Source organism: Nerophis lumbriciformis, linkage group LG02 (assembly GCF_033978685.3).
Source record: "Nerophis lumbriciformis linkage group LG02, RoL_Nlum_v2.1, whole genome shotgun sequence".
Taxonomy (NCBI): domain Eukaryota; kingdom Metazoa; phylum Chordata; class Actinopteri; order Syngnathiformes; family Syngnathidae; genus Nerophis; species Nerophis lumbriciformis.
Window position 1 is genome coordinate 72,624,052 of NC_084549.2, and position 20,462 is coordinate 72,644,513.

A 20,462-nucleotide genomic window follows, 5' to 3' on the forward strand; every position below is an offset into this window, starting at 1 on the left:
GTAGGTGTTTATTACACTTTGCATTCATATTTTGCTATTTTTTGTTGTGTTTTGCTTGATTGTAAAAGAGGAGCGACGTTCATATGTTGTTAATATTCAGTCTTTTATTGTTCATAGCTAATATTCTAAATCCCACTTTCTGTATTTTAATGTACATTTTGGGTGTCCCATTCAGTAAAAAGAACTGCAATGTTCCATTCTGTTTTTTAGAGCTGGTCTGAGAAGTATAAGATGTTTATATGTTGTTAATATTCAGTCTTTTATTGTTCATAGTTAATATTGTAAATCCCACTTTCTTTATTTTCATGTACATTTTGGGTGTCCCATTCAGTAAAAAAAAACTGTAAAAATCCACTCGATGGGACATTGTAACTTTTAGTGGGTCCATGACGATGACTTCTATTTTGTCTGAGCCACCGTTTTACTGCCGTGTTACAGACACCGTTTGGAAACAATTAAAGTAGACAGCCCCAAACACATGTGTCAGGAACAGATGCGGAAGCAAATGTTTACAACAAATGTCTGCATAAAAGTGATAATATATCATATTGTAGGTGTTTATTACACTTTGCATTCATATTTTTGCTATTTTTTGTTGTGTTTTGCTTGATTGTAAAAGAGGAGCGACGTTCATATGTTGTTAATATTCAGTGTTTTATTGTTCATAGTTAATATTGTAAATCCCACTTTCTTTATTTTCATGTACATTTTGGGGGTCCCATTCAGTAAAAAGAACTGTAATGTTCCATTCTGTTTTTTAGAGCTGGTCTGAGAAGTATAAGATGTTTATATGTTGTTAATATTCAGTCTTTTATTGTTCATAGTTAATATTGTAAATCCCACTTTCTTTATTTCCATGTACATTTTGGGTGTCCCATTCAGTAAAAAACTGTAAAATTCCATTCCGATTTTTTGAGGTGGTCTGTATAAAAATTCACCTGAAATTTTTGAATAAAAGAAACTGCTGTTCTATATGTGTCCACTAGATGTCGCAATAGCAATTGTAGATGATGCTCCGTATGTACAAAATAAACCACATGTTAGTACATCGGTCGAAGAAAATGATCAAACTACATAAATAACATCCTGTAATTTGATTTTGATATACATTTTTGTTATCTTGATGGATTGAAAATGAACACATGATTTATTCAGAAAATTTAAATAACGACAAATCATGTTAATGTAAAAAAAACAAAAAAACATTATAATTTGTACATTTGTGCTTGTTCTATTTTTAAACAAAGAAAACAATCGGAAGTTGTCTTTATTTTTAATTTATCGTGCCGTGATTTTACCAGTCCGAGGGACTTGGGAGTAGATTTTTCTGCATCTAAAATGAGTTTGACCCCCCCTGATGTACAGCAGATTTTTACAGCTAAATGTGTACATATCATTTATACACACATACACTTTGACCCCCCCGGACACATTTTTTGGCCCCCGAGTGAAAGTATTTGCCCAGCTCATGTCAAAGTTTGGTTGAATACGCTCGAGTGCAGCCCACCCGCACGTGGCTGTAAAACAATGTGCTCAGAGTGGGAAAAAAAAGGTGAGGAGGCGTCTCACTCGGCGCTCTCGCTTCCTGCTCGGATGAGGTTCGGCTCAAAGCGTTTCCTTTTAGGCCAAATTGAAAAGCAAGCGCTTTCTCCTTCAGCGGCCTCCACCGCTGAGCTCTTTCACACGGCCAGATGGAAATGTGACACGATTCCGCGTGTGTGTGTGTATGTTCTTGTATGTCTACCCTTCCTGAGACATCAAGAAGGAAAAGTAGCGTCCATATGAGGAGGTGTGGACAAGTTAAGACATAAATCATGGTCCCAATACAGGAAACCATTGCATCTAATAGAGAGCCAAATACTAGAGTCTGTGAACATTGCTCCAAAGTATGGATTTTTTGGGTTGATTTAATGTGCGTACAAAAGTAAACATCAAGAAAGAAAAGTAGCGTCCATATGAGGAGGTGTGAACAAGCTAGGACATAAATCATGGTCCCAATACGGAAAACCATTGCATCTAATAGAGAGCCAAATACTAGAGTCTGTGAACATTGCTCCAAAGTTAGGATTTTTTTGGGGTTGATTTAATGTGCATACAAAAGTAAACATCAAGAAAGAAAAGTAGCGTCCATATGAGGAGGTGTGGACAAGATAGGACATAAATTATGGTTCCAATACGGAAAACCATTGCATCTAATAGAGAGCCAAATACTAGAGTCTGTGAACATTGCTCCAAAGTCTGGATTTTTTTTGGGTTGATTTAATGTGCATACAAAAGTAAACATCAAGAAAGAAAAGTAGCGTCCATGTGAGGAGGTGTGAACAAGTTAGGACATAAATTATGGTTCCAATACGGGAAACCATTGCATCTAAAAGAGAGCCAAATACTAGAGTCCGTGAACATTGCTCCAAAGTCAGGATTGTTTTGGTTGATTTAATGAGCATACAAAAGTAAACATCAAGAAAGAAAAGTAGCATCCATATAAGGAGGTGTGAACAAGTTAGGACATAAATCATGTGCCCAATACGGGAAACCATTGCATCTAATAGAGAGCCAAATACTAGAGTCTGTGAACATTGCTCCAAAGTCAGGTTTGTTTTGGTTGATTTAATGAGCATACAAAAGTAAACATCAAGAAGGAAAAGTAGCGTCCATATGAGGAGGTGTGAACAAGTTAGGACATAAATCATGGTCCCAATACGGAAAACCATTGCATCTAATAGAGAGCCAAATACTAGAGTCTGTGAACATTGCTCCAAAGTTAGGATTTTTTGGGTTGATTTAATGTGCATACAAAAGTAAACATCAAGAAATAAATACAAGTAGTTTCCATATGAGGAGGTGTGAACAAGTTAGGACATAAATCATGGTCCCAATACGGAAAACCATTGCATCTAATAGAGAGCCAAATACTAGAGTCTGTGAACATTGCTCCAAAGTCAGGATTTTTTTTTTGGTTGATTTAATGTGCATACAAAAGTAAACATCAAGAAAGTAAAGTAGCCTCCACAAGTCAGGATTGTTTTGGTTGATTTAATGAGCATACAAAAGTAAACATCAAGAAAGAAAAGTAGCGTCCATATGAGGAGGTGTGAACAAGTTAGGACATAAATTATGGTTCCAATACGGAAAACCATTGCATCTAATAGAGAGCCAAATACTAGAGTCTGTGAACATTGCTCCAAAGTCAGGATTGTTTTGGTTGATTTAATGTGCATACAAAAGTAAACATCAAGAAAGAAAAGTAGCGTCCATATGAGGAGGTGTGAACAAGTTAGGACATAAATCATGGTCCCAATACGGGAAACCATTGCATCTAATAGATAGCCAAATACTAGAGTCTGTGAACATTGCTCCAAATTCAGGGTTTTTTGGGTTGATTTAATGTGCATACAAAAGTAAACATCAAGAAAGAAAAGTAGCGTCCATATGAGGAGGTGTGAACAAGTTAGGACATAAATTATGGTCCGAATACAGAAATCCATTGCATCTAATAGAGAGCCAAATACTAGAGTCTGTGAACATTGCTCCAAAGTCAGGATTTTTTTGGTTTGATTTAATGTGCATACAAAAGTAAACATCAAGAAGGAAAAGTAGCGTCCATATGAGGAGGTGTGAACAAGTTAGGACATAAATCATGGTCCCAATACGGAAAACCATTGCATCTAATAGAGAGCCAAATACTAGAGTCTGTGAACATTGCTCCAAAGTCAGGATTTTTTTTTTGGTTGATTTAATGTGCATACAAAAGTAAACATCAAGAAAGAAAAGTATCGTCCATATGAGGAGGTGTGAACAAGTTAAGACATAAATCATGGTCCCAATACGGGACACCATTGCATCTAATAGATAGCCAAATACTAGAGTCTGTGAACATTGCTCCAAAGTCAGGATTTTTTAGGTTGATTTAATGTGCATACAAAAGTAAACATCAAGAAGGAAAAGTAGCGTCCATATGAGGAGGTGTGAACAAGTTAGGACATAAATCACGGTCCCAATACGGGAAACCATTGCATCTAATAGATAGCCAAATACTAGAGTCTGTGAACATTGCTCCAAAGTTAGGATTTTTTTGGGGTTGATTTAATGTGCATACAAAAGTAAACATCAAGAAAGAAAAGTAGCGTCCATATGAGGAGGTGTGAACAAGTTAGGACATAAATCATGGTCCCAATACGGAAAACCATTACATCTAATAGAGAGCCAAATACTAGAGTCTGTGAACATTGCTCCAAAGTCTGGATTGTTTAGGTTGATTTAATGTGCATACAAAAGTAATCATCAAGAAAGAAAAGTAGCGTTCATATGAGGAGGTGTGAACAAGTTAGGACATAAATCACGGTCCCAATACGGGAAACCATTGCATCTAATAGATAGCCAAATACTAGAGTCTGTGAACATTGCTCCAAAGTTAGGATTTTTTGGGGGTTGATTTAATGTGCATACAAAAGTAAACATCAAGAAAGAAAAGTAGCGTCCACATGAGGAGGTGTGAACAAGTTAGGACATAAATCATGGTCCCAATAACATTGCATCTAATAGAGAGCCAAATACTAGAGTCTGTGAACATTGCTCCAAAGTTGGGATTTTTTTGGGTTGATTTAATGTGCATACAAAAGTAAACATCAAGAAGGAAAAGTAGCGTCCATATGAGGAGGTGTGAACAAGTTAGGACATAAATCATGGTCCCAATACGGAAAACCACTGCATCTAATAGAGAGCCGAATACTAGAGTCTGTGAACATTGCTCCAAAGTGAGGATTGTTTTGGTTGATTTAATGTGCATACAAAAGTAAACATCAAGAAAGAAAAGTAGCGTCCATATGAGGAGGTGTGAACAAGTTAGGACATAAATTATGGTCCGAATACGGAAATCCATTGCATCTAATAGAGAGCCAAATACTAGAGTCTGTGAACATTGCTCCAAAGTCTGGATTTTTTTTTGGTTGATTTAATGTGCATACAAAAGTAAACATCAAGAAGGAAAAGTAGCGTCCATATGAGGAGGTGTGAACAAGTTAGGACATAAATTATGGTTCCAATACGGAAAACCATTGCATCTAATAGAGAGCCAGATACTAGAGTCTGTGAACATTGCTCCGAAGTCAGGATTGTTTTGGTTGATTTAATGTGCGTACAAGAGTAAACATCAAGAAAGAAAAGTAGCGTCCATATGAGGAGGTGTGAACAAGTTAGGACATAAATCATAGTCCCAATACGGGAAACCATTGCATCTAATAGAGAGCCAAATACTAGAGTCTGTGAACATTGCTCCAAAGTCAGGATTGTTTTGGTTGATTTAATAAGCATACAAAAATAAACATCAAGAAAGAAAAGTAGCGTCCATATGAGGAGGTGTGAACAAGTTAGGACATAAATCATGGTCCCAATACGGAAAACCATTGCATCTAATAGAGAGCCAAATATTAGAGTCTGTGAACATTGCTCCAAAGTCAGGATTTTTTAGGTTGATTTAATGTGCATACAAAAGTAAACATCAAGAAATAAATACAAGTAGTTTCCATATGAGGAGGTGTGAACAAGTTAGGACATAAATCATGGTCCCAATACGGGAAACCATTGCATCTAATAGAGAGCCAAATACTAGAGTCTGTGAACATTGCTCCAAAGTCAGGATTTTTTTGGGTTGATTTAATGTGCATACAAAAGTAAACATCAAGAAAGAAAAGTAGCTTCCACATGAGGAGGTGTGGACAAGTTAGGACATGAATAATGGTCCCAATACGGAAAACCATTGCATCTAATAGAGAGCCAAATACTAGAGTCTGTGAACATTGCTCCAAAGTCAGGATTTTTTGGGTTGATTTAATGTGCATACAAAAGTAAACATCAAGAAAGAAAAGTAGCGTCCATATAAGGAGGTGTGAACAAGTTAGGACATAAATCATGGTCCCAATACGGAAAACCATTGCATCTAATAGATAGCCAAATACTAGAGTCTGTGAACATTGCTCCTAAGTCAGGATTTTTTGGGCTGATTTAATGTGCATGCAAAAGTAAATATCAAGAAAGAAAGAAAAGTAGCTTCCATATGAGGAGGTGTAAACAAGTTAGGACATAAATTATGGTTCCAATACGGAAAACCATTGCATCTAATAGAGAGCCAAATACTAGAGTCTGTGAACATTGCTCCAAAGTCTGGATTTTTTTTTGGTTGATTTAATATGCATACAAAAGTAAACATCAAGAAAGAAAAGTAGCATCCATATAAGGAGGTGTGAACAAGTTAAGACATAAATCATGGTCCCAATACGGAAAACCATTGCATCTAATAGTGAGACAAATACTAGAGTCTGTGAACATTGCTCCAAAGTCAGGAATAATTTTTGGTGATTTAACCCCCAATTACAACCCTTGATGCTGAGTGTTTTTTATAGTCTTTGGTATGACTCAGCCGGGGTTTGAACTCACAACCTATCGATCTCAGGGCGGACACTCTAACCACGAGGCCACTGAGTAGGTGACCATATGTGACCATAGGATGAACAAACACACTACGGTACTAAGACTATATCTCATTAGCACCCCTGCTGGTGACATCTATCAACATGAGGGTGGTCCCAAAAAGGAGGGATTTTTCACATTGACTGTGTGTCGTTTTTAAAAATGCTCCCCCTCTGGTCAACATATAAAATAACAAGTGTGTGTAAAAATCTGAAGTGCTCCCCCTCTGGTCAACATATGAAATAACAAGTGTGTGTAAAAATCTGAAGTGCTCCCCCTCTGGTCAACATATGAAATAACAAGTGTGTGTAAACATTTGAAGTGCGCCCCCCTCTGGTCAACATATGAAATAACAAGTGTGTGTAAAAATCTGAAGTGCTCCCCCTCTGGTCAACATATGAAATAACAAGTGTGTGTACACATTTGAAGTGCTCCCCCTCAGGCCAACATATGAAATAACAAGTGTGTGTAGGAAATTGAAATCCACCTCCTTTGGCCAAAATTGTAAAAAAAAAAAAAAAAAAAAATTAAAAAAAAATTCAAATAAATATGTATATAGAGACATACTGTAATAACTTGAAGTACATAAAAAAATAAAAAAAATAAAAGCAGTCTTTTACTCACAATGTATCGACTTTTTTCTTAAAAATTGGGAACAATTTCTCATATTCGTTCTGTTTCTGTAATTTTGCGATATTTTTTCGGAAAATTATGACTTTTTAATGTAAAATTATTGTTAATGCAAAATGATGAAATTTGTCATATAAAAATCTGACTTTTATCACAATATTACCAATTTTTTTGTTGGTCTTTTAAACTGGTGACATTTTTTGAGTAAAATTATGACTTTTGTCATAATTTTGCCAAGTAAAATTCCGATTATTATTGTAATATTGCCAACATTTTTAAGTTTTCTTATAAAATTGTGACTTTTGTCGAGTAAAATTACGACTCTTTTTTATAAAATTGCCAAAATGTTAAGCTTTTCTTGTAAAACTGCAACTGTTTGTCAGGACTGGGACTATGGCGTGGATTGTTTTCCCGAGGTGCAAAAGAATTGGACCGGACATGACGTGAAGTTAAATACATGATTTAATAATAGATTATACACAACAAAAGGTGCGCACAAGGCGGGGGAACAAACTTGGCTAATAAAACAAAAACTCGCACAAAGGCAGAACTATGGGGAAAAAAGGAAACAAACAAAAGCGGAGGTACAAAACAGTGGCTTGAATAAACAAAAAACTTATGTGACAAGAAAAGAGCGGCATGAACTATGACCTGGACAGAGTAAGCAGCGTGTCAAGAGTGCAGAGCATCAATGTGATGTCGCCAGGCCGACCAACAGAAAAAGACAGGCTTTAAATAACAGTGACATGATTGGTGACAGGTGTGTGAGTCCAAACGTGGAACAGGTGAAACTAATGGGTAACCATGGAAACAAGACAAGGAAGTGAAAAGGCAGGAACTAAAAAGAGTCCAAAACCCAAACAGAACATAACTTAAACAAAACATGATCCAGACATGACACTGTTATTGAGTAAAAATCCAACTTTTATCATAATATCGCACAAATGTTCCGTTTTTCTTGTAAACTTTTGACTTGTGTTGAGTAAAATGATGACTTTTATTATAACACTGCCAAAATTCTTCGCCCGCACCAGGACACCCTAGGCCGCAGTTCCATGATCGACTTTGTAGTTGTGTCATCGGATTTGCGGCCTCATGTTTTGGACACTCGGGTGAAGAGAGGGGCGGAGCTTTCTACCGATCACCACCTGGTGGTGAGTTGGCTGCGATGGTGGGGGAGGATGCCGGACAGACCTGGCAGGCCCAAACGCATTGTGAGGGTTTGCTGGGAACGTCTGGCAGAGTCTCCTGTCAGAGAGAGTTTCAATTCCCACCTCCGGAACGACTTTGAACATGTCACGAGGGAGGTGCTGGACATTGAGTCCGAATGGACCATGTTCCGCGCCTCTATTGTCGAGGCGGCTGATTGGAGCTGTGGCCGCAAGGTAGTTGGTGCTTGTCGTGGCGGTAATCCTAGAACCCGTTGGTGGACACCGGCGGTGAGGGATGCCGTCAAGCTGAAGAAGGAGTCCTATCGGGTTCTCATGGCTCATAGGACTCCTGAGGCAGCGGACAGGTACCGACAGGCCAAGCAGTCTGCGACTTCAGCGGTCGCAGAGGCAAAAACTCGGACATGGGAGGAGTTCGGGGAAGCCATTGAAAACGACTTCCGGACGGCTTCGAAGCAATTCTGGACCACCATCCGCCGCCTCAGGAAGGGGAAGCAGTGCAGTGTCAACACCATGTATGGTGGGGATGGTGCTCTGCTGACCTCGACTGCGGATGTTGTGGATCGGTGGAGAGAATACTTCGAAGACCTCCTCAATCCTACCAGCACGTCTTCCTATGAGGAAGCAGGGCCTGTGGAATCTGAGGTGGGCTCTCCTATTTCTGGGGCTGAGGTTGCCGAGGTAGTTAAAAAGCTCCTCGGTGGCAAGGCCCCGGGGGTGGATGAGACCCGCCCGGAGTTCCTTAAGGCTCTGGATGTTGTGGAGCTGTCTTGGTTGACAAGACTCTGCAACATCGCGTGGACATCGGGGGCGGTACCTCTGGATTGGCAGACCGGGGTGGTGGTTCCTCTCTTTAAGAAGGGGAGCCGGAGGGTGTGTTCCAACTATCGTGGGATCACACTCCTCAGCCTTCCCGGTAAAGTCTATTCAGGTGTACTGGAGAGGAGGCTACGCCGGATAGTCGAACCTCGGATTCAGGAGGAACAGTGTGGTTTTCGTCCTGGTCGTGGAACTGTGGACCAGCTCTATACTCTCGGCAGGGTCCTTGAGGGTGCATGGGAGTTTGCCCAACCAGTCTACATGTGCTTTGTGGACTTGGAGAAGGCATTCGACCGTGTACCCCGGGAAGTCCTGTGGGGAATGCTCAGAGAGTATGGGGTAACGGACTGTCTTATTGTGGCAGTTCGCTCCCTGTATGATCAGTGTCAGAGCTTGGTCCGCATTGCCGGCAGTAAGTCGGACACGTTTCCAGTGAGGGTTGGACTCCGCCAAGGCTGCCCTTTGTCACCGATTCTGTTCATAACCTTTATGGACAGAATTTATAGGCGCAGTCAGGGCGTTGAGGGTATCTGGTTTGGTGGCTGCAGGATTAGGTCTCTGCTATTTGCAGATGATGTGGTCCTGATGGCTTCCTCCGGCCAAGATCTTCAGCTCTCACTGGATCGGTTCGCAGCCGAGTGTGAAGCGACTGGGATGGGAATCAGCACCTCCAAGTCCGAGTCCATGGTTCTTGCCCGGAAAAGGGTGGAGTGCCATCTCCGGGTTGGAGAGGAGATCTTGCCCCAAGTGGAGGAGTTCAAGTACCTCGGAGTCTTGTTCACGAGTGAGGGAAGAGTGTATCGTGAGATCGACAGGCGGATCGGTGCGGCGTCATCAGTAATGCGGACGCTGTATCGATCCGTTGTAGTGAAGAAGGAGCTGAGCCGGAAGGCAAAGCTCTCGATTTACCGGTCGATCTACGTTCCCATCCTCACCTATGGTCATGAGCTTTGGGTCATGACCGAAAGGACAAGATCACGGGTACAAGCGGCCGAAATGAGTTTCCTCCGCCGGGTGGCGGGGCTCTCCCTTAGAGATAGGGTGAGAAGCTCTGTCATTCGGGGGGAGCTCAAAGTAAAGCCGCTGCTCCTCCACATGGAGAGGAGCCAGATGAGGTGGTTCGGGCATCTGGTCAGGATGCCACCCGAACGCCTCCCTAGGAAGGTGTTTCGGGCACGTCCGACCGGTAGGAGGCCACGGGGAAGACCCAGGACACGTTGGGAAGACTATCTCTCCCGGCTGGCCTGGGAACGCCTCGGGATCCCCCGGGAGGAGCTGGACGAAGTGGCTGGGGAGAGGGAAGTCTGGGCTTCCCTGCTTAGGCTGCTGCCCCCGCGACCCGACCTCGGATAAGCGGAAGAAGATGGATGGATGGATGGATGCCAAAATTCCAAGTTCTTCTTGTGTAACTGTGACCTTTTTCTTGTGAAATTCCAACTCATTTTTAACAACAAGCTTTTTTATATTTGCATAGTATGTATATATTATTAATGTTGTAAATACACTACTTTATATATCTAGAAAGGCTGGTCCTAAAGTGTTAGGCATTTTTCTCAGGTCTCAAGAAGGTCAGAAATACATGAATGTGTGTGTGTGTGTGTGTGTGTGTGTGTGTGTGTGTGTGTGTGTGTGTGTGTGTGTGTGTGTGTGTGTGTGTGTGTGTGTGTGTGTGTGTGTGTGTGTGTGTGCTTGTGTCATATTTACTGCTGCTGAGGACACATATGACAGCTTTCCACCGAGAGCACAGGCTCCATCTTCACTCCATCAAACTTCCATTCCAGTTCGCTCGCCCTCGTTCTCCCCTTCGCCTCACTTTCGACAATACTGTCAATCAGGGACGCCCGCGTTCGGCTGGCTTAACATTCGGAGGGACGTATCATTACAATTTTGCAGTAACGTCGCATTACGAACCAAACGTCTGCACGTTTGAAGGAGCTTCGTATTGGAGCTGTTTCCCTTCGTACTAATAGTAATAATGCTGACTTTCAGGCACATACAAAAGCCAAAAGCAGTGAAGTTGTCACGTTGTGTAAATGGTAAATAAAAAGAGAATACAACAAATCCTTTTCAACTTGTATTCAATTGAATAGACGCCGGCGCCGTTTCTGGGTGTTGTTGATAAATGGCTTTGGCTTTGCGTAGTAGAGTTTTAACTTGCACTTACAGATGTAGCGACCAACTGTGGTTACTGACAGTGGTTTTCTGAAGTGTTCCTGAGCCCATGTGGTGATATCCTTTACACACTGATGTTGCTTTTTGATGCAGTTACTCACAAGTTACTCAATACTTGAGTTGTTTTTTCACAGAATACTTACTTACTCTTACTCAGGTAATTATTTTATTTATAGTACTCTTAAGTAGCGGTACTCTTACTTGAGTACAATTTCTGGGTAGCCCACTCACCTCTGACTTACTCCATGATGACAAGTTGGAGGCCTGCAGAGTCCGTGAACATATTGACGATATAATGCAGCGTCCGTCCCTGGTCACAATCATTTTGTAGATTTTTCTCTTTTCATTTGATAAGGAAAAGACAATACAGGTGCTGAGAAAGAGACACTTTTTCCCTCGCCCCCCAAAAAAGAAATACAAAAAAAGTAAAAAAAAAAAAAAAAAAAAAATAAACAATGAATAAATTACAAAAAAATAAAAATACTAATAATAAAAAATACTTTTCCCCTTCTCCCAAAAATAAATAAAAATAAAATACAATTTAAATTAAATAATAAATAAATACAAAATACAAAATATAAAATAAATAAATAAAAATAATAATAATAATAATAATAATAATAATAAAAACAACGTTTTCCATCCCCATAAAAGAAATAAAAAAGTAAAAAAAAAGAAATTAAATAATAAATAGATAAATAAAATTCAAATAAATAAAATAATAAAATAATAAAATAATAAAATAATAAAATAATAAAATAATAAAATAATAATAATAATAATAATAATAATAAAAACAACGTTTTCCATCCCCATAAAAGAAATAAAAAAGTAAAAAAAAAAGAAATTAAATAATAAATAGATAAATAAAATTCAAATGAATAAAAGAATAAAAGAATAAAAGAATAAAATAATAAAATAATAATAATAATAATAATAATAATAAAAACAACGTTTTCCATCCCCATAAAAGAAATAAAAAAGTAAAAAAAAGAAATTAATTAATAAATAGATAAATAAAATTCTAATAAATAAAATAATAAAATAATAAAATAATAAAATAATAATAATAATAATAATGTTTTTCCTACCCCTCCCAAAAAAACCATTCAAAAATAATGAATTAAATAATAGTTTTAAAAAAATAAAAAATAAAATAATAATAATAAAAAAACACTATTTCCCTCTCCCCCCAAAAAATAAAAATAAAATAAAAGTTAAAAAAATGAAATGATAATAAAAAAATAAAAATAATATTAATAATAATAATTAAAAACAACGTTTTCCCTCCCTCCCCAAAAAAAGAAATAAAATAAAAGTAAAAACAAAAATAAATTAAATAAATACATTCACAAAATACGAAGAAGAAGAAGAAGAAGAAGAAGAAGAAGAAGAATAAGAAGAAGAAGAAGAAGAAGAAGAAGAGAAAAAAAACGCCCACCCCCCAAAAAAATAAAAATAAATAAAAGTAAAAAAACATTAAAAAAAATATTATATTAACAAAAAAAAATAATAATAATAACAATTTAAAAAAATCTCCCCTTTCCCCTCCTGGTCCTACATTTCAGTCACAGTCACAGTGTGCTGCTTTCCTCTTTACCACGAGCAGATAGGAAATCAAACAAAGTGACTAAAAAAATAAAAAATAAACATACAGACAAGTGTCTCTAAATAAAAACAAAACAAATAAAATTGAGGTAAGTGGAAATGTTAATCGTCAACAGTGAGTTGTCCTATAGTGTCTTTAATGTAGCTATGTAACTAAGTTCTATGGTTGTCGTCACACTTTTACTTGCTGCTGTTCCTGGCACATTTCTGTGAATTGTCCCACTTTAAGAGACATTCGTGTTTCGAGGTTCCGCCGTACGTCTTCTTCTACTTCCCATAAAAAAAAAAAAGTGAGAAGAAGAGAGTTGTGCTCTGTTCCTAAAACCTTCATTTCCGCAGGGAATAATCTCTGAAGAGGCACCTGTTCCCTCCCCGTCTTTGCTGTGCAGCAGACATTCTTACCAAATGTTTGTTGGTCCCTCACAGCAGCTTATGCAGGAAGAAAGAGACTGCAGTAACGCTGCGGGTTTGAAAACAATAAATACAAATACATCTTCGCTCGTCACTCCATTTTTATTTTTGTTTTTAATGACTTTTGATAATGGCAGTGAAAAAGATGACATGTTTCATTGATGCGACGCCGCAGCGGGTAAAAAAAGGCCCGGGAATAATCAATCTGACGCCCTTTTTAGTAACAAGATGGCTATTCTGTCTAATACTCAGCCATGCAGAGAGAAGCAGGGAAGCTCCTCTGCGGCGTACAAAATCTATGTGCACGTTTTAGTACACACTCAAATACTTCATACAAGTCACATGACTTTTCCAGTTGCTCATTGTGTGCAACTTTCTCTCTTTTTGATGTGTATTTCATGAAAATGTGCACAAATATGATCAATTGTTTCATTTGAAACACTCCCATAAAGCAAAGGAAGGACAGCAGTATGAACTCTGCACATTAATGGTGTCAAAGGATGCACTCACACTGTGTTGTCTTCTTCTGACACCTTCAACACATGGTGGCGCTGTTAATAAAGTTCTCAAGTCTGATTGCTGTCACACGGCTTAACAAGCACTGCAACTTTAAAGGGGAACTGCACTTTATATATATATATATATATATATATATATATATATATATATATATATATATATATATATATATATATATATATATATATATATATACAGTGTATATAATGTAGTAACAGACACCTTCATAACAATAAGAAGTATGTACAATATACACACTGCAAGTATATATATAATGACGAGTTCAAGAACCGCCGAAATGAGTAGGACAAAATGATGTTCGCCAAATAGTGCCATCGGTGAAGCATAAAGCATAAAACGTTTGGTGGACAAAAAGAGACGTAAAAGGAGTGGAAGATTTCACATGTAAACAAACTGTTGCGTCACAGTCTACACCAATGGCGAGTTCAAGAACAGCCGAAATGAGTATGACAAAACGACGTTCCCCAAATAGTGTCATCGGTGAAGCTTAAAACATAAAATGTTTGGTGGACAAAATGAGACAAAGAAGGAGTGGAAGATTTCACGTGTAAAAAAAAATATGCCGTCACAGCCCACACCATGGCGAGTTCGAGAACCGCCAAAATGAGTAGGACGATACAATGTTCCCCAAATAGTGTCATCGGTGAAGTATAAAGCATAAAACGTTTGGTGGACAAAATCAGACAAAGAAGGAGTGGAAGATTTCACATGTAAACAAACTTTTGCGTCACAGACCACACCATGGTGAGTTCAAGAACCGCCGGAATGAGTAGGACAAAACGATGTTCGCCGAATAGTGTCATCGGTGAAGCATACATTCGCGCACAGCATAAAACGTTTGGTGGACAAAATGAGACAAAGAAGGAGTGGAAGATTTCACATGTAAACAAACTGTGGCGTCACAGTCCACACCATCGTGAGTTCAAGAACCGCCGGAATGAGTAGGACAAAACGATCTTCGCTGAATAGTGTCATCGGTGAAGCATAAAGCATACAACGTTTGGTGGACAAAATGAAACAAAGAATGAGTGGGAGATTTCACATATAAACAAACTGTTGCGTCACAGTCCACACAATGGTGAGTTCAAGAACCGCCGGAATGAGTAGGACAAAACGATGTTCGCCGAGTAGTGTCATCGGTGAAGCATAAAGCATAAAACGTTTGGTGGACAAAATGAGACAAAGAAGGAGTGGAAGATTTCACATGTAAACAAACGGTGGCGTCACAGTCCACACCATGGTGAGTTCAATAACCGCCGGAATGAGTAGGACAAAACAATGTTCGCGGAATAGTGTCATCGGTGAAGCATAAAGCATAAAACGTTTGGTGGACAAAATGAGACAAAGAAGGAGTGGAAGATTTCACATGTAAACAAACTGTTGTGTCACAGTCCACATCATGGTGAGTTCAATAACCGCCGGAATGAGTAGGACAAAACAATGTTCGCGGAATAGTGTCATCGGTGAAGCATAAAGCATAAAACGTTTGGTGGACAAAATCAGACAAAGAAGGAGTGGAAGATTTCACATGTAAACAAACTGTTGCGTCACAGACCACACCATGTCGAGTCCAAGAACCGCCGAAATGAGTAGGACAAAACGGTGTTCGCAGAATAGTGTCATCGGTGAAGCATAAAGCATAAAACGTTTGGTGGACAAAATCAGACAAAGAAGGTGTGGAAGATTTCACATGTAAACACACTGTTGCGTCACAGACCACACCATGGCGAATTCGAGAACCGTCGGAATGAGTAGGACAAAACGATGTTCCCCACATAGTGTCATCGGTTAAGCATACATTCGCGCACAGCATAAAACATTTGGTGGACAAAATGAGACAAAGAAGGAGTGGAAGATTTTACATGTAAACAAACTGTTGCGTCACAGTCCACACCATGGCAAGTTCAAGAACCGCCAAAATGAGTACTACAAAACAATGTTCACCGAATAGTGTCATCGGTGAAGCATAAGGCATAAAAAGTTTGGTGGACAAAATGAGACAAAGAAGGAGTGGAAGATTTTAAATGTAAACAAACTGTTGCGTCACAGTCCACACCATGGCGAGTTCAAGAACAGTCGAAATGAGTATGACAAAACGACGTTCCCCAAATAGTGTCATGGGGGAAGCATAAAACATAAAACGTTTGGTGGACAAAATGAGACAAAGGAGTGGAAGATGTAAAAAAAATGTGCCGTCACACCCCACACCATGGCGAGTTCAGGAACTGCCGAAATGAGTAGGACAAAACGACGTTCCCCAAATAGTGTCATCAGTGAAGCATAAAACATAAAACGTTTGGTGGACAAAATGAGACAAAGAAGAAGTGGAAGATTTCACTTGTAAAAAATAAATGTGCCGTCACACCCCACACCATGGCGAGTTCAGGAACTGCCGAAATGAGTAGGACAAAACAACGTTCCCCAAATAGTGTCTTCAGTGAAGCATCAAACATAAAACGTTTGGTGGACAAAATGAGACAAAGAAGGAGTGGAAGATTTCACGTGTAAAAAAAATGTGCCGTCACAGCCCACACCATGGCGAGTTCGAGAACCGCTGAAATGAGTAGGACAATACGATGTTCCCCAAATAGTGTCGTCGAATAGTGTCATCGGTGAAGCATAAGGCATAAAACGTTTGGTGGACAAAATGAGACAAAGAAGGAGTGGGAGATTTCACATGTAAACAAACTGTTGCGTCACAGTCCACACCATGGCGAATTCGAGAACTGTCGGCATGAGTAGGACAAAACGATGTTCCCCACATATTGTCATCGGTTAAGCATACATTCGTGCACAGCATAAAACGTTTGGTGGACAAAATGAGACAAAGAAGGAGTGGAAGATTTTAAATGTAAACAAACTGTCGCGTCACAGTCCACACCATGGCGAGTTCAAGAACCGCCGAAATGAGTAGGACAATACGATGTTCCCCAAATAGTGTCATCGGTGAAGCTTAAAACTTAAAATGTTTGGTGGACAAAATGAGACAAAGAAGGAGTGGAAGATTTCATGTGTAAAAAAAATGTGACGTCACAGCCCACACCATGGCGAGCTCGAGAACCGCCGAAATGAGTAGGACAATACGATGTTCCCCAAATAGTGTCATCGGTGAAGCATAGAGCATAAAACATTTGGTGGACAAAATGAGACAAAGAAGGAGTGGAAGATTTCACTTGTAAAAAAAAATGTGCCGTCACACCCCACACCATGGCAAGTTCAGGAACTGCCGAAATGAGTAGGACAATACGATGTTCCCCAAATAGTGTCATCGGTGAAGCATAAAGCATAAAACGTTTGGTGGACAAAATGAGACAAAGAAGGAGTGGGAGATTTCACATGTAAACAAACTGTTGCGTCACAGTCCACACCATGGCGAGTTCAAGAACCGCCGAAATGAGTAGGACAAAACAATGTTCGCCGAATAGTGTCATCGGTGAAGCATAAAGCATAAAACATTTGGTGGACAAAATGACACAAAGAAGGAGTGGAAGATTTCACGTGTAAACAAACTGTGCCGTCACAGCCCACATCATGGCGAGTTCGAGAACCGCCGAAATGAGTAGGACAAAACGATGTTCTCCAAATAGTGTCATCGGTGAAGCATAAAGCATAAAACGTTTGGTGGACAAAATGAGACAAAGAAGGAGTGGGAGATTTCACATGTAAACAAACTGTTGTGTCACAGTCCACACCATGGTGAGTTCAAGAACCGCCGCAATGAATACTACAAAACAATGTTCACCGAATAGTGTCATCGGTGAAGCATAAAGCATAAAACGTTTGGTGGACAAAATGAGACAGAAGGAGTGGAAGATTTTAAATGTAAACAAACTGTTGCGTCACATTCCACACCATGACGAGTTCAAGAACAGTCGAAATGAGTATGACAAAACGACGTTCCCCAAATAGTGTCATGGGGGAAGCATAAAACATAAAACGTTTGGTGGACAAAATGAGACAAAGAAGGAGTGGAAGATGTAAAAAAAATGTGCCGTCACACCCCACACCATGGCGAGTTCAGGAACTGCCGAAATGAGTAGGACAAAACGACGTTCCCCAAATAGTGTCATTGGTGAAGCATAAAACATAAAACGTTTGGTGGACAAAATGAGACAAAGAAGGAGTGGAAGATTTCACGTGTAGAAAACATGTGCCGTCACAGCCCACACCATGGCGAGTTCGAGAACCGCCAAAATGAGTAGGACAATACGATGTTCCCCAAATACTGTCATCGGTGAAGCATAAAGCATAAAACGTTTGGTGGACAAAATCAGACAAAGAAGGAGTGGAAGATTTCACATGTAAACAAACTGTTGCGTCACAGACCACACCATGGTGAGTTCAAGAACCGCCGATATGAATAGGACAAAACGATGTTCGCCGAATAGTGTCATCGGTGAAGCATACATTCGGGCACAGCATAAAACGTTTGGTGGACAAAATGAGACAAAGAAGGAGTGGAAGATTTAACATTTAAACAAACTGTTGTGTCACAGTCCACACCATGGTGAGTTCAATAACCGCCGGAATGAGTAGGACAAAATGATGTTTGCTGAATAGTGTCATCTGTGAAGCATAAAGCATACAACGTTTGGTGGACAAAATGAGACAAAGAAGGAGTGGGAGATTTCACATGTAAACAAACTGTTGCGTCACAGTCCACACCATGGTGAGTTCAAGAACCGCCGGAATGAGTAGGACAAAACGATGTTTGCTGAATAGCGTCATCGGTGAAGCATAAAGCATAAAACGTTTGGTGGACAAAATGAGACAAAGAAGGAGTGGGAGATTTCACATGTAAACAAACTGTTGTGTCACAGTCTACACTAATGGCGAGTTGAAGAACCGCCGGAATGAGTAGGACAAAACGATGTTCGCCGAATAGTGTCATCTGTGAAGCATAAAACATACAACGTTTGGTGGACAAAATGAGACAAAGAAGGAGTGGAAGATTTTGCATGTAAACAAACTGTTGCATCACAGACCACACCATGGTGAGTTCAAGAACCGCCGAAATGAGTAGGACAAAATGATGTTCGCTGAATAGTGTCATTTGTGAAGCATAAAATGAGACAAAGAATGAGTGGGAGATTTCACATGTAAACAAACTGTTGCGTCGCAGTCCACACCATGGTGAGTTCAAGAACCGTCGGAATGTGTAGGACAAAACGATGTTCGCCGAATAGTGTCATCGGTGAAGCATAAAGCATAAAACGTTTGGTGGAGAAAATGAGACAAAGAAGGAGTGGAAGATGTAAAAAAAAATGTGCCGTCACACCCCACACCATGGCGAGTTCAACAACAGCCGAAATGAGTAGGACAAAACAATGTTCGCCGAATAGTGTCATCGGTGAAGCATAAAGCATAAAACATTTGGTGGACAAAATGACACAAAGAAGGAGTGGGAGATTTCACATGTAAACAAACTGTTGCGTCGCAGTCCACACCATGGTGAGTTCAAGAACCGTCGGAATGAGTAGGACAAAACGATGTTCTCCAAATAGTGTCATCGGTGAAGCATAAAGCATAAAACGTTTGGTGGACAAAATGAGACAAAGAAGGAGTGGAATATTTCACATGTAAACAAACTGTGGCGTCACAGTCCACACCATGGTGAGTTCAATAACCGCCGGAATGAGTAGGACAAAATGAGGTTCGCCGAATAGTGTCATCGGTGAAGCATAAAGCATAAAACGTTTGGTGGACAAAATGAGACAAAGAAGGAGTGGAAGATTTCACGTGTAAAAAAAATGTGCCGTCACAGCCCACACCATGGCGAGTTCAAGAACCGCCGAAATGAGTAGGACAAAACGATGTTTGCTGAATAGCGTCATCGGTGAAGCATAAAGCATAAAACGTTTGGTGGACAAAATGAGACAAAGATGGAGTGGGAGATTTCACATGTAAACAAACTGTTGTGTCACAGTCTACACTAATGGCGAGTTCAAGAACCGCCGGAATGAGTAGGACAAAACGATGTCCGCCGAATAGTGTCATCGGTGAAGCATAAATCATAAAACGTTTGGTGGACAAAATGAGACAAAGGAGTGGAAGATTTCACATGTAAACAAACTGTTGCGTCACAGTCCACACCATGGTGAGTTCAAGAACCGCCGAAGTGAGTAGGACAAAACGATGTTCGCCACATAGTGTCATCGGTGAAGCATAAAACATAAAATGTTTGGTGGACAAAATGAGACAAAGAAGGAGTGGAAGATTTCACGTGTAAAAAACATGTGCCGTCACAGCCCACACCATGGCGAGTTCGAGAACCGCTGAAATGAGTAGGACAATACGATGTTCCCCAAATAGTGTCATCGGTGAAGCATAAAGCATAAAACGTTTGGTGGACAAAATGAGACAAAGAATGAGTGGGAGATTTCACATGTAAACAAACAGTTGTGTCACAGTCCACACCATGGTGAGTTCAAGAACCGCCGGAATGATTAGGACAAAACGATGTTCGCCGAATAGTGTCATCGGTGAAGCATGAAGCATAAAACGTTTGGTGGACAAAATGAGACAAAGAAGGAGTGGATGATTTTACATGTAAACAAACTGTTGCGTCGCAGTCCACACCATGGTGAGTTCAAGAACCGCCGGAATGAGTAGGACAAAACAATGTTCGCCGAATAGTGTCATCGGTGA